The sequence below is a fragment of the Zosterops lateralis genome, assembly GCF_965231275.1.
Source record: "Zosterops lateralis genome assembly, chromosome: 12".
NCBI lineage: Eukaryota > Metazoa > Chordata > Aves > Passeriformes > Zosteropidae > Zosterops > Zosterops lateralis.
The window spans coordinates 401,327-414,929 of record NC_139772.1 but is presented as its reverse complement, the minus strand read 5'-3'; positions in this window follow the sequence as shown (position 1 = coordinate 414,929).

Genomic DNA, 13,603 nt, shown 5'->3' with positions numbered 1-13,603 from the left:
CCAGCCATTAGGAGCTCAGCGGGGAGATACATTATATAAATGACTTTGTTTCTCTGCCCCTTCCCCCCCATGGGGGCTCGGACGGGGCTGGGGGCTGCTGATTCCACATCCCGGGGAGAGCAGGCTGCGGGTTGGGGCGCGGTGGAGGCACAGGACGGGTGAGCTGAGCACAGGCAGTCACCGCATGGGGCTGGGGTCGGCCTGACCCCCGGCTCCTGCCGCCGCCATCAGGCCGAGGTGACCCTGGTGTGGCAGCTGTGCCCCTCAGGCATTTGGTGACACCCTTTATGGGCACCCTTGGCAGCCCAGGCTGCAGGGCCGGGTGGCCAGTGGCACCCAGGATCTGGGGCAGCAGCAGCACCATGTGAGAACACCTGGGAAAGGCCAGCCTGGCCCGTCTCCATGGCCCCAGCAATATCCTGGCAGCACCGAGCAGGCCCCACTGACCACTGAGATGGGTCTGTGTGCCAGGGGGCTGCACCCACAGGGAGCCAGGGGTCTGCACCCACAGGGAGCCAGGGGTCTGCACCCATGGGGAGCCAGGGGTCTGCACCCATGAGGAGCCAGGGGTCTGTACCCGTGAGGAGCCAGGGGTCTGCACCCATGGGAGCCAGGGGTCTGCACCCACGGGGAGCCAGGGGTCTGCACCCATGGGAGCCAGGGGTCTGCACCCACGGGGAGCCAGGGGTCTGTGCCCACAGGGAGCCAGGGGTCTGCACCCACAGGGAGCCAGGGGTCTGCACCCATGGGGAGCCAGGGGTCTGCACCCGTGAGGAGCCAGGGGTCTGCACCCATGGGAGCCAGGGGTCTGCACCCACGGGGAGCCAGGGGTCTGCACCCATGGGAGCCAGGGGTCTGCACCCACGGGGAGCCAGGGGTCTGTGCCCACAGGGAGCCAGGGGTCTGCACCCACGGGGAGCCAGGGGTCTGCACCCACGGGGATCCAGAGGTCTGCACCCATGGGAGCCAGGGGTCTGCACCCATGGGGAGCCAGGGGTCTGCACCCATGGGAGCCAGGGGTCTGCACCCACAGGGAGCCAGGGGTCTGCACCCATGGGAGCCAGGGGTCTGCACCCACGGGGAGCCAGGGGTCTGTGCCCATGGGGAGCCGTGGCTCTGCTCTCCACTCACAGGATTCACTCTTTGTGTGAAGGGAAAGGTGTTTGCTAGGGATGCTTCAGGCAGAAGATCTGCAATTCCTCAGTCTAAAGCAGGTGTTTGACAAGGGCAGAATCTGTTCAGGATCAGGCTGGGTCGGCAGAGGGTTTCCCTCTGGCACTGCGGGGGAGGGCCGGGCTGTGCTCCGCAGGCAGTGTCTCTGCACAGGTGGACACCGTGCCCTGGCCGGACACGCCTCGAGGGGCCGGGACCAGCCCTCCCCGAGGTGCCAGAGGGATGAGGGTGTCCTGGCACAGCTGCAATGCCAGGGGAGCACAGCGGGCCCGTGGCCGCCCCTGCCTGTCACAGCCCAGCGATCCGGGGGTGCCCTGGGAGGACCCCAGCCCAGCCCAGCCCAGCCCAGCCCAGCGCAGTGTCACGGCCAGCAGAACTCTCTCTCGGGCCAAGGACGGCCCCATGAGCCCTGCCAGCACCGCGGAGCGTGGCGGGCCGGGCTGGTGTCCGGGAGGGCTCAGGGACAGCGCTGTCCCCTGCAGGGGCCGGGCTCGGGCTCGGCTGGCGCTGGTCCTTGTCCAGCTGCGGGAGCTGCTCTGGCCGTGCTGGGAGCCCATCCTGGGGAGCCCGTCCTGGGGAGCCCGTCCTGGGGAGCCCATCCTGGGGAGCTCACCCTGGGGAGCTCATCCTGGGGAGCCCGTCCTGGGGAGCCCGTCCTGGGGAGCCCGTCCTGGGGAGCCCGTCCTGGGGAGCTCACCCTGGGGAGCCCGTCCTGGGGAGCCCATCGTGGGGAGCCCGTCCTGGGGAGCCCATCCTGGGGAGCCCATCCTGGGGAGCCCGTCCTGGGGAGCTCACCCTGGGGAGCCCATCCTGGGGAGCCCGTCCTGGGGAGCCCATCCTGGGGAGCTCATCCTGGGGAGCCCATCCTGGGGAGCCCGTCCTGGGGAGCTCATCCTGGGGAGCCCATCCTGGGGAGCCCATCCTGGGGAGCCCGTCCTGGGGAGCCCATCCTGGGGAGCTCACCCTGGGGAGCCCGTCCTGGGGAGCCCATCCTGGGGAGCTCATCCTGGGGAGCCCGTCCTGGGGAGCCCGTCCTGGGGAGCCCATCCTGGGGAGCTCATCCTGGGGAGCCCATCCTGCGGAGCTCGTCCTGGGGAGCCCATCCTGGGGAGCTCATCCTGGGGAGCCCATCCTGGGGAGCCCGTCCTGGGGAGCCCATCCTGGGGAGCTCATCCTGGGGAGCCCATCCTGGGGAGCCCGTCCTGGGGAGCCCATCCTGGGGAGCTCATCCTGGGGAGCCCATCCTGGGGAGCCCGTCCTGGGGAGCCCATCCTGGGGAGCTCATCCTGGGGAGCGCCGCGGCTGCCTGAGCTCATCCCCTCCTGCTGCAGGGATGACAAACGGCTGGAGAAAAACAACCAGCCAGGCTGAACACGCGCCTTCCTTCCCTAATGCATCCCCCAGGTCCCCTGCCCAGCATCTCCCCCTCTGCGCTGCACCGTGGAATTGCATCCTTCAGAAACAGTGTCCTAAGGGATCTCCCCCACGCCTTCCCTGTGCCGTGGGGAGCAGGAAGGAGTGTGGCATTTGCCACCCTGCCCATGGCCATGGCCGTGCCAGGCAGGCTGTGCTCTGGGGGGCAGCAGGCATTGAGAGGCCCCCACAGCCCGTGTCTGACCCCCACAGCATCCCTCACCACCAGCTGCTGCCAGTGAAGAACTTGGAGGAGGAGGCTGTGCCAAGATTCTGCTCTAGAGCCTTGGCAAGACCCACAGCAAGTGATCAGGGCACCTGGGGAAGATGTCCCAGGTGCAATCCTGGGCTGGTCGGGAGGAGGCGGGAACCAGACAGGTGCAGCTGCAGGAAAAGACTGGGGAAAAGTGGGAGCGGCCCAAGAGCTGACAAGGATGTGTTCAGCTCTTTAAAGTTTGATTTCCATGACCTTTTTGCTGCTGGTTACCGCTCCCCTGGTGCCACTCCCAGCACTGACTGGGGCAGGTTGTGTTTTCCCTGCTAGGGAGCTAAACTGAGATGCTGTGTGTAAGAAATGGGAAGTGACAAGATATGACCGAAGCATTGGAAATCAATCCAAACTAAATGTGCTTCTTAACTATAAGTGAACAGTTGAAAACAATCCTCTTTTATAGCCATGGAGATAAATACTCTGTTTTTATTAGGAAAAAATTGCTTTGGACTGAATAAAGTCGTTTGATTAACAAGTCAAAGCAGATGGTTTATTGATGTTTCAAAAAGGAGTTTACAAGGTCTAGTGAAAAAAGAGCCCCAGCTCTGAATTAACAAATTACCCGGGTATGTGGGACATTGACAGTTCACTGCTAATAGATTTATGGGCTGCTGCTGGGTGTTTTGTCCCCATTTGGTTTATTATGATAAAATATTGGGGCAGGGGTAACCTATAGCCTCCCTGCAATATACTGTATCGACCCCTGACCCTGGGAGCCTGACAGCAAACCTATATATTAGATTCTTAATTTGTCTTAATCTAACAGGATCGGTCTCTGCGCAGTAATTATTTTCCAAAGGCAATGGTGTGGGTGTGTGTGAGCACTGCAGGTGAAGGTGGATCACTTTGTCAATTGCACTGGACATACAGTTCAGCTGCTGAGGACTGGGGAGATCACAGCAGGAATGAGGTAGAAGCATCAGTATCCCAGACACACGACATGACCTTGAGAAATAACAAAATTCCCAGGTGCTGTAAATTACCCCCATAAACCAATTAACAGGGAGGCCCTGGCAGCATCTGGAAATACACAACGATCATGGCTGGCAGTGTGAGGACTTGAAGAAATGGGGCCACAGAGCTGAGTCTTTTTATATAAAACTTGTGGAACTTGGAGCAATGGCCCAAAGCCCTGCCCATGGACGCAGCTTACCACAAGACTGCCATGTCTGGCAGGAGGGCAGAGGGACTGTGGCTAATGCAGGCAGCTCTGAATCCACAATGCCTGAGATTTTGTGTCTGATATTTCAGAATTCAAATGCAGTAACTGCCCATTCCTGCGTCAGAGCAGCAGTACTAGCTGTAATCTTTCTGAAGTTCAGCAAAGCTTTTTATACTGTCTTTCCCAGGATTCTTCTGGACCAGCTGCCCAGCCCAAATGGATAACCATTTAATATGATGGGTGAGCAACTGGCTCACAGGTTGGGCACAAAGGGTTACAGTGGATGGGGTGACATCAGGCTGGCACCTGTCACTAGTGGAGTCCCACAGGGTTCCATCCTCCACCCTCTACTCTTCTTTTGTGCCCAAGCAGGGTATGTGTGGTGCCCGAGTTGAGGCTCACAGACGCCCTGCTGGAGCACGCCCCTGTCCCTGCCTGCTGCCCAGGCCCTGCCAGGCACCGTCCCGTCCATCCCACCAGGCTGGTGCAGCGGCAGCGCTGACCCCAAAAACAGCCGCAGGGAGCACCAGGGCAGACGATGCAGAGCCAGGGGCTGTGCTGATCCCCCGCCCCCACGGGCCCGGCAGTGTCTGCGCACACACCAGGATAACGCAGTGATGAATGGGGGACAAATGTGTCTTTTATGGCTTCCAGAGCACACAGGCGTTTTCTCTCTCTTTTATAGGACCACTGGAAATAGGAACTTGTATGATTTGTTCTGCAGCCATTTCCCTTTCTCTTCTGTAATAGGATCTGCAGGAAACATTTAAACAGCTGAAGGCAATCTAGTGTCTTCTTTACCTTTCTCCCCACACTTTCTATGAGTTCACCACCAACCCTCCCAATGAACTAACCCTACTGTAAAATATTATTTACAGGCATTATTCCTCTAATTAATTGTCTGCAGCCTTATTTGCTAGGTTCTGGATTAACTCTGAGACCAGTCACTATTCCAGAGCTGCTGTTTGCTCCAGCGCTTTCTTTTGCTCTGTTTATCTTTTCTTTGTAGAAGAGTGGCTCCATTATATACAAACTATCCTGAGACTTAGCAGATATTCCAGGGAATCACAGGACTGTATCTCATCTTCTCCAGTAATTAGTTACTCTCTCACATCTCAGAGGAATCACAGCAAACCTTCATCCACATGCCATTGCTCCCCACGAAGCAGAAGGAAATTGAAAGGATCACATTAATATTTTAATAGTTGACATTACAATTTTAATCTCACCCCAAATGGAGGAGCACTGGAGGGGGGACCTTCTCACTCTCTACAGCTCCCTGACAGACAGTTGGAGCCAGGTGGGGTCAGTCTCTTCTCTAAGGTAACAAGTGATAGGATGAGAGGAAATGGTCTCAAGTTTAGCCAGGGGAGGTTTGGTTGGATATTATGGAAAATTTTTCATGGAAAGGGCTGGCACAGGCGCTGCCCAGGGAAGCTGTAAAATCACCTTCCCTGGGAATTTTCAAAAAATGCAGATGTGGCACTTGGGGACATGACTTAGTGGTGAACACAGTGGTGGCACTTTGCTGAAGGTTGGACTGTGATCTTACAGGTCTTTTCCAACCTTAACAATTGTGTGATTCTAAACTGTCACAGCCGTGAGCACAGGAGCTACAAACAGGCTCCATCTCTTAGGGGCCTGCTCAGCTCCAGTACATCTGGGGCAGTGAAGGCCCATGCAGTGCCCATAACGGGGTAGCCTGGCTCCAGTGTTTAACCTCCTGAGTATCCACAGGAGGTCGGCATCCTCTGTCCTCCACAGGTGCCCCTGTGTCTGCTCTCCCTGGGCTCAGCCCTGCTGTGGCTGGAAAGGCTCTGTCAGCTCAGGAGCAGGGGTAGCTTTGCTGCTGGAGCTGCTGTTGGAGGGATCAGGTTTTTACCACACGCTTGGGCTACACTCAGGAGTTGTGCCTCCCACCTGGGCAGGCAGAGTGGTGATGTGCAGGGTCTGTGTGCCTTTCCTGGTCTGTCAGCACCACGTCTGCCCTGCTTGAGGTCAGACCAGCTGGTCTCCACACCTGCGGGGTGGCTGTGCCTGGTGACAGGACACAGTGGCAGTGAGTCATGCACCGCCTGGCCCAGGGCCAGCCCCGGTGTCACTGCTGGCTGCGGGGACACGGGTTTGTGCTGCTGGCTCATGCTGTTGGCAGCTCACTGTGCCACTGCAGGGCTCTTCCAGAGGAGTCCCTGGCAGGCTGGTGGAGGAGGAGTCCCCGCTGACAACTTGTTGGATGAGTCTCTCCAGGAAAGATAGTTTTTATGCGTTGTTCTGGCATCCTGCCACATCTCCTTGGTTGGGGTATATTTTATTAACACTGCCAAGACAGCGGGTCTGGAAGGATGGGACGGGAATGCTTCCCTCAATTCACTAACTGGAGCAAATCACTTACTAGGAAGCGATTTCAGTTTCAGGCTCTGGCTTGATTCCAAACTAGGATGGGTCTTTTAGTCTATTAGTCACAATAAAATAAACTCAGAGTTGGCCTCTAGAAGATCCTTCACACCCCTGCTGGGGCACCAGGGTTTGACACCAGCACAGTGGGACAGGGCACACCTGTGTGCATTCCTGCAGACTACAGGAATTCATGTGTCCTTGAAAGAGAAAGAAAAGGATCTTCCCCAATGGAGGCATCAGCTACACCTACCAGCAGCAGATATCCCCAGCTGTGAGATCAGTAACAAGTACCAATTTCATATGCCCATGAGTGGAGAATCAAAGCCAAATTACATAAAAGCACAAATTGGTAGGGATTACTGCTGCTCTTAATTTCAAATTTTTTACCTGTGTGCATTTCAGCTGAAGGAATACTAAGAGAAAAACATTTTAAATGTATTTTTTAAAATAGGAAAATTTCTGGTTCAAAAAAAAAGTTATGAGTGATGGGGAAAGAGTTGTAGTGAAAATTCTGGGGAAGTATGGTTTAATGTGCCTGGCAGTGATGTTCACTGGGCTCTGACCCCAACAAAACTCTGGCTTTCTTGCTGTTTCCCTGGATTTCACAAATTTAAATGGTATCTTGTTTTGGAAAAATAATCTGTAACTTGACTTCCATTCCCAACACCATCCCAGGGTTACCCCATTCATGCCATCTGGTATTTGATCAATATACATGGCTGCAGGAGTATTTTACATTTGCGCTCTGTTACATTTTTCATGTGATGGTCCATTGCACCTGGGGCTTGGCCTTGTGCTGAGCTAGACAAAAACAAATTAGAAGTTTCTTCTGTAGTATGCACTGCCTTGTTATTTCTGTAGCATCTCATATGCCTGAGGCGAGCAGGATTAGTGGGGGATTACTGTGCATGCGCGCATAGCTTAGAAAGCTGCTTTGATTACAAAGCCCAAAAAAAGGATATTAAATTTTTATTACAAAAATATTTGGTTTACTTCATTCCTCTTCTAACAGCAGCCAAAGTTCCAAGCATTCTCTCGCTCTGTGGTCACACTCCAGTTCCAGGCAGGGGGAAAGGAAGTGAATTTCAAGTGTTGTTTTCCTCCCAGAGATCAGAGCTGGAGCTTTGCCTGAGCCCATCCCCAGGTCGGCTTTTGTAGCAGGGCCTGGGCAAGCTGAGCCCCATCCATCCATCCATCCATCCATCCATCCATCCATCCATCCATCCATCCATCCATCCATCCATCCCTCCCTCCCTCCATCCATCCATCCCTCCATCCATCCATCCCTCCATCCATCCATCCATCCATCCATCCATCCATCCATCCCTCCATCCATCCATCCATCCATCCATCCATCCCTCCATCCATCCATCCATCCATCCATCCATCCTGCCAGCAAGGAGCGAGGCTGGAGGAACCAGAACCCTCTTGTTATTTACATCTCCAGGGTTTCAGTGAGCTCGATTCCCTTCCTGCTTTTCCACCAACAGCTGGGAAGTTCCCTGCTCCTTTGATTTATCATTTGTCTGTGCATATTTTTTTTTCTTTTTTTTGCTTATAGCAATTTGGTTTCTATATGGTCTCACGAAGAGATATCTGAGCCATGTAAAGCTTGGTTCACGCCTGTGCTAATGGCACCGTTTTTACCCGCACATCCATTTCCCAAACTGGCTGCTTCCCTTACAGCAAACCAGCTCCAGCATCTCCTGGGTTTGGAGACTTCCCTGTCTCGAATCAGATCTGTGTATCAGATATAACTGTGGCTCAGAGGCAGCAGTAACTCCTTCACGGGTTTGTAACACACACAAATGATGGTTGAGAGCACAGCGGGGCCTGTGGGCCCTGAGGCGCCCGGGGTGTTCCCGCCCGCCCAGGGGCGCGCGCCCGTCCCCATGGCAACGCCCCTCCTCGGTGCCGGGAGCGCCCCTTCCGCCGTATCCAATCGCCATCACGCAGGGGCGGGAATCCAACCTTCTATTGGACAGTCCTTACGTTAATCAACGCCTGCGGGCTCCTGGGGGCTCCTGAGGCCGCCCGCGTGCGCGGGCGGCACCGCCCCCTCCCTTGCCGACCGTTGATTGGTCGCTGCGGGGGCGGGGCTTACCTCAGCCGCCTCGGGGTTGGGCGAGAGCCCCGTCAGTCAGGGGCGGGCGGGGCTGGCGGGCCGTTCGAACGGCGCTGCCGCTGCTGGCGGGGCTCGGGCGGAATCCGAGATCTGAGTGCCGTGCCCCGGCCGTGCCCCCGCCGCGCCCCCGGGCAGCCCGGCACAGCACAGCCCGGCACAGCACAGCCCGGCACAGCACAGCACAGCCCAGCTCAGCCCAGCACAGCACAGCACAGCCCGGCCCGCGCCGGCGGAGATGCTCCCGCCTGGCCTGGCCTGGCCTGGCCTCCCTCCTCCCCCGAGGGCCGGGACAGGCCGCGCGGCTCCCGCCGGCTCCTCCGCTGCCGTTCCGGGAGAAACGATGGGCGAGAGTCCTGGAAAAAGCTGCCACCTGCCAAACTACGGAGCAGGTTAGTGCCCGGAGGATCCCATGGGGCCGAGCAGCTCCCGGGACTGTGCACAGGGCAGAGGGGTGGGCCGGAGACAAAGCTCTGCAGGCCGCGCTGGGCACGGTCACCGCGGGCACTCCTTGTAACACACGGGTGCAAAACCTTCTCCAGCCAGTTGTGCTGCTAAGTCTTTAGGAAACATAATCTGGTCTGATTCTGTGCTGAAATGTGGGATCAAATGCACGTCTGTAGTTTCTGACAAACTGTGCTAAACCTGATATTAAAAGGCTTCAAGGATGGAGATTTAAAGTGAAACACTGAGCTGGTAAGGTGCTGAAGTCGAGTTCCTGCTTATATTCGTCCTGTTTGGCCTTCTTAATTTAAGACCTTAATTATTTCTACATCACTAATGAGATAAAGAAATAGACAGTTGGTTTTATTGAATCAAGCTGTACGGAGGGGGCAAAGACAGGAACAGCTCTTTATGCAATGTTTATTGCACAGAATGTAGTTTGGGTCAACAAGAAATTAGTTGCTATTGCAAAATGCAGGAGGGTTAGTTGGTACACTTTTGATAACCTAGAAAATCACCTGTTTGTTTAAAACCATCCCAAACATGTGCTGGAATGTTTAGTCACTCACTTGACTGCAACAACCATGAAGAAGCAACTCTGAACATTCCTGGTATGTGATAGTGAGAAATCATACCCTGATAACTATGAAATTGTGACTCTGATCAGATTTTGGTCTGGGTTATTACCTGGATCATGTGGCACAGTCCTGCTTTTTGGAGGGTGAGTTCTCTGTGTGTGACCATATGTTTTATTATGAATGCTGAGAAGATGTAAGCATCATTGACTTTGTGGAGACAATGACACCTTCTGGAGCATCAATTGTACTGTTTGAGTTGAATTTGTCTATTCTTGTAAAATTTGCCATTAAAAAAAATTAACTTTGATTTTTAAATTTTAGATGAGACTGAGAAAACTTATAGCAAGATCTCATAACTGGGAGTCAGAGGCACAAAGCTGCTTCTGAGCATGTAAGGGACAAGCAGCCTCTCAAACTTTTCTTAACTGAAGTTAATTTCACTCCAGATTTTGATTTTAGAACCTCAATTTTTGTCTGTCTCCTTTTTCTACTAAGCCTTCCTGACTTTCATTTATAGTTTTACCTTGTGTTTTGTAGGAATTGGTTTTTTATTTGTTTTTACTGATGGCTTTACAATTCCAGAAGCAGCTGAGATCTTGCTATTATCCAGAAGTATTTCAGAGAGTGAAATACAGCTCTTGCAGTTGCCATTGCTCAGTTAACAGTGATGATTAAATCCCATAAATATTCTCTTGCCCTTGACAGACAAAGCCTTGAAGGTGGGTTGATGGAAATCATTCCCTTTCCTGTTGATATTTGTAACTAAAATCAGGCTGTAAAGTGCTGAACGGATACAGAAAGCCGTGCTGGTCTTCCATTCACACAGAGCAAATGCAGTCACCAGTGCTCTAACCCTTGGAAGGGTTGGAGCACTTAAAAAGAACCAGATCATTTGTAGATGGATTCTGCCCCAGACTTCAGTGTTAGGAAAGGGCAGGTGGCACTTCATCCCATTTCTGAAAATCAAACCCATTTTGTTCAATTCAACCCCCTCCAGCTCCTCACTCAGTGGGGCACCAGGCCCCTGAGGGCGCTGCAGAGGGGGTGGTGTGTCCGGCCCTTCCCTGGAGGACTCGGCTCCCTGCAGGGTCGGTCAGCCCCGTTACCCCAGTTAAATACCCAGTTAAACTGCCCGGGACCTGCACTGTCTGCTTTGTACCCCAGTCCTGTCCCCTGATTGGCCCGTTTGAATCCCTTCCCTGATTGGTTGGTTTTAGGTCTTTCCCTGATTGGTCCAAGTTTCAATCCCCTAATTTGTTTATTAATGTGCCCTCTGATTGGTTCCTTTTCTCAACCGTTAATCCCATTGGCTGTTTATGAAAACCCCGCCCCTTTTGTGACTGTATAAAACCCGCTGACTGAGCACCTCAGGGTCTTCGAGTCGTCGGCGGGGATGGAGTGAGGGAGATTGTCGGAGATCATCTTTGGCTCCCGAGTGGTTCCTCTGCCTGAGATCGCCTCCAGCAGGGAGCGCCACTTCGGCCTAAAGCCCGGTTAGAGCTGACGGGCTTTTCCCTCACAATTGAGCTGAAATCACTGGGCTTTGCCCTCACAACTGAGCTGAAATCACTGCCCCGGGGTGCCTGCGCCACCTGGACTGAGGCGCCTCTTTAGAGGCGACTCGCCAGGAAAGGTCGCTGCCCCCAGAAGAGCCGGCCGGTGGCCTTGGCGAGGTGGCGACAGGTGTGATCACTGGTGAGCAAAAGAAAGCTAGAGTAGACCATGGTGATAAAGTTCCACTTTAGAGAGCCAGAATATTTGTTGTGTTTATGAGGCATTTTTGGGGGAAAATACATGGGAAAAAAGTGTCTGGTGAACGTGGTGAGAAGTTTGACTTAACTTTTGAGGTCACTTCACTTGTGCATATTTGGGTGCAGCAGAGAATGAAAGAAACTCTGCCTTATAAGAGGCATAAAATCCAGTCCTATCTCTTGGCCAGTGTTGCTGATTTTCCAGTAAGCTCTGTGCTGCACGGAGGTGTAGAACCCTAATGGTTTGTTGTATGCCATTAAAAGGTATTGTACACTCATAAAAGAATGACATTTTGATCAATGCTGTTAAAAGAATTACTGTCTTGACACAGAAAAGCTTTCCTGCTGCAAGTTTAAAAATATGCCTTTAAAAGCTTTTTATTGAATACCTTTGCATCCCTCAGAAATGTGCTATTTTGGCACAGGGCTGCTCTGAAGTAACTCCACATTGTAACCTGAATGCAAGACCTCGTGTTTACCATCAGCAGGGTGCGAGGTGAGGCAGGTGTGTTCACTTACCTACTGTCATGGGGACAAAGGAAAAGCACCTAGAGCTGCTTGTGTGCAGGCTAAAAATACAAACCCTCATTTTTAGAGTCCCAAATCACTTGAAAGCTATTTGTTTGTTTTGACATTGATTCCTCTCTGTCCCTCCAGCTTTCTTTTGAGTGTCCCTTTGGACTTTGAAGCTATGCATTGATGTTGGGAGGTGGCAGGTAGGGAAACTACAAATCTCTTCACTGCAGCTGGGTCCTGGCTCATGGGCAGGTGGGCTCTGCTGGGAGAAACTCGGCTTGGAGGTGTTTAAGGTGGTCCTGTGGTGTAATACTTCTTGTGGTAGAAATCCCCCCTTCGTGTGGTTAAAAGATCTTGTGTCAGAGCTCTTGAATAATCCCAGCTGCTGAAGAAGTGTTGTACACCTTGATGGTGGCCACAATCACAGCTGCCCTGCACAACACGGGTGACAGGTGCTGTCAGGTGGGAACCTGAGAAGCCCAGGCAGGGAACTGGGAGGTGGGGCTGTAATCCCTCAGCCCTCACACTCTTACATGTCCTCGGGCACTTTGTACGTGTGTTTCTGGAGCTTTTGTGTTTCAGGCTTTCAGTTGTTTAGCTGCATGCGATGTTCTAAATACAACTTTATACAAAGGTGGAGTGATAAACTGAAGGAGCTAAGAATGGTAGGATGAGTTTTGATGTAAAGAGATCCAGGATAAATTGTTCTCTAGGCTTTTTCTTCCTCTCCTTTCTATATATTCGTGAGCAGACCAAAGCAGCAGATGTTCTGGGTGCAGTTGTTATGGGCCATGCCCTGTCATGGCATTGTCACCCGCTGGGGGGATTGCAGGTCCTCGCTAAGAGGTTTTGTAACAGTTGAGTGAGGTCACAGCATTACCTGGCACTTCTGTACCTCCGGTGAAAAAAGCTGTGACATGTAGCAGTGGGATTTAATCGCTGAAGAAAGCAAGGTGTTTAGTTTCACCATGTGTGAGTAGCTCCCATCAAGTTCATAAATATTAATGCTCTGCATATTCTGCAAAGACAAGGTATGAAAGGAAGAAGCAGGAGAGGTTGCATGCTTGTGTTTGGCAAATGAGGATGTTGCTCAGGGAACTGCCAGTAGAATTGGCATCTGTCTCACTTGCTTCCTGTCTCTGAGTTTTGTCCATTTAGACTTCAAGGAAGGCATGAAATGCCCAAATACTTCCTTACTTTTGTTTCAATCAAAGTTTTGGCAGCCTTCTAGGGGAGCACTTGGTTTGGTTTTTTTAATTGTGTGAGTTTCTGTCACCAGCTGCTAACACCTGTTTTCTGAAGCCTCACTTGTGTAGTTTTAGCTTTGGAGGAAATATGAAAGCAAAATTATCTCCATGGCCCTATTTACCCACAATATCTCCCTCGAAGCTCCCTACAAATGTTTTTCTACAGTGACCTTTCAGAGTACCTGCTTTCAGGAGAGGCTGCCAGCCTGGAAGTGGGGCTTAGGCATGTTTTCTTACATTTAGCTATATTAAAAATGGTGATCTTTGCTCCAGTCTTCTTTGTCTGGCAAACTAAATTGCTTTCTACCACTGATCCTTGTTTTCATCACTCTAATCTGTAAATTTGTTCAGTAATCATCTTGTGCCTTTTTTCAGAGCATAGACAAAACTGCTGCATAACATAGGGTCAAGCTCTTGAGGGTGGGATAAAAGAAACTGTTCTCTTTTGTGTTGATATTTAATTGCTATAAGCTGGAAACATTTATTTAGTATTTGGCCTTATCTGCAATTACATTCTGAGGCCTATCAG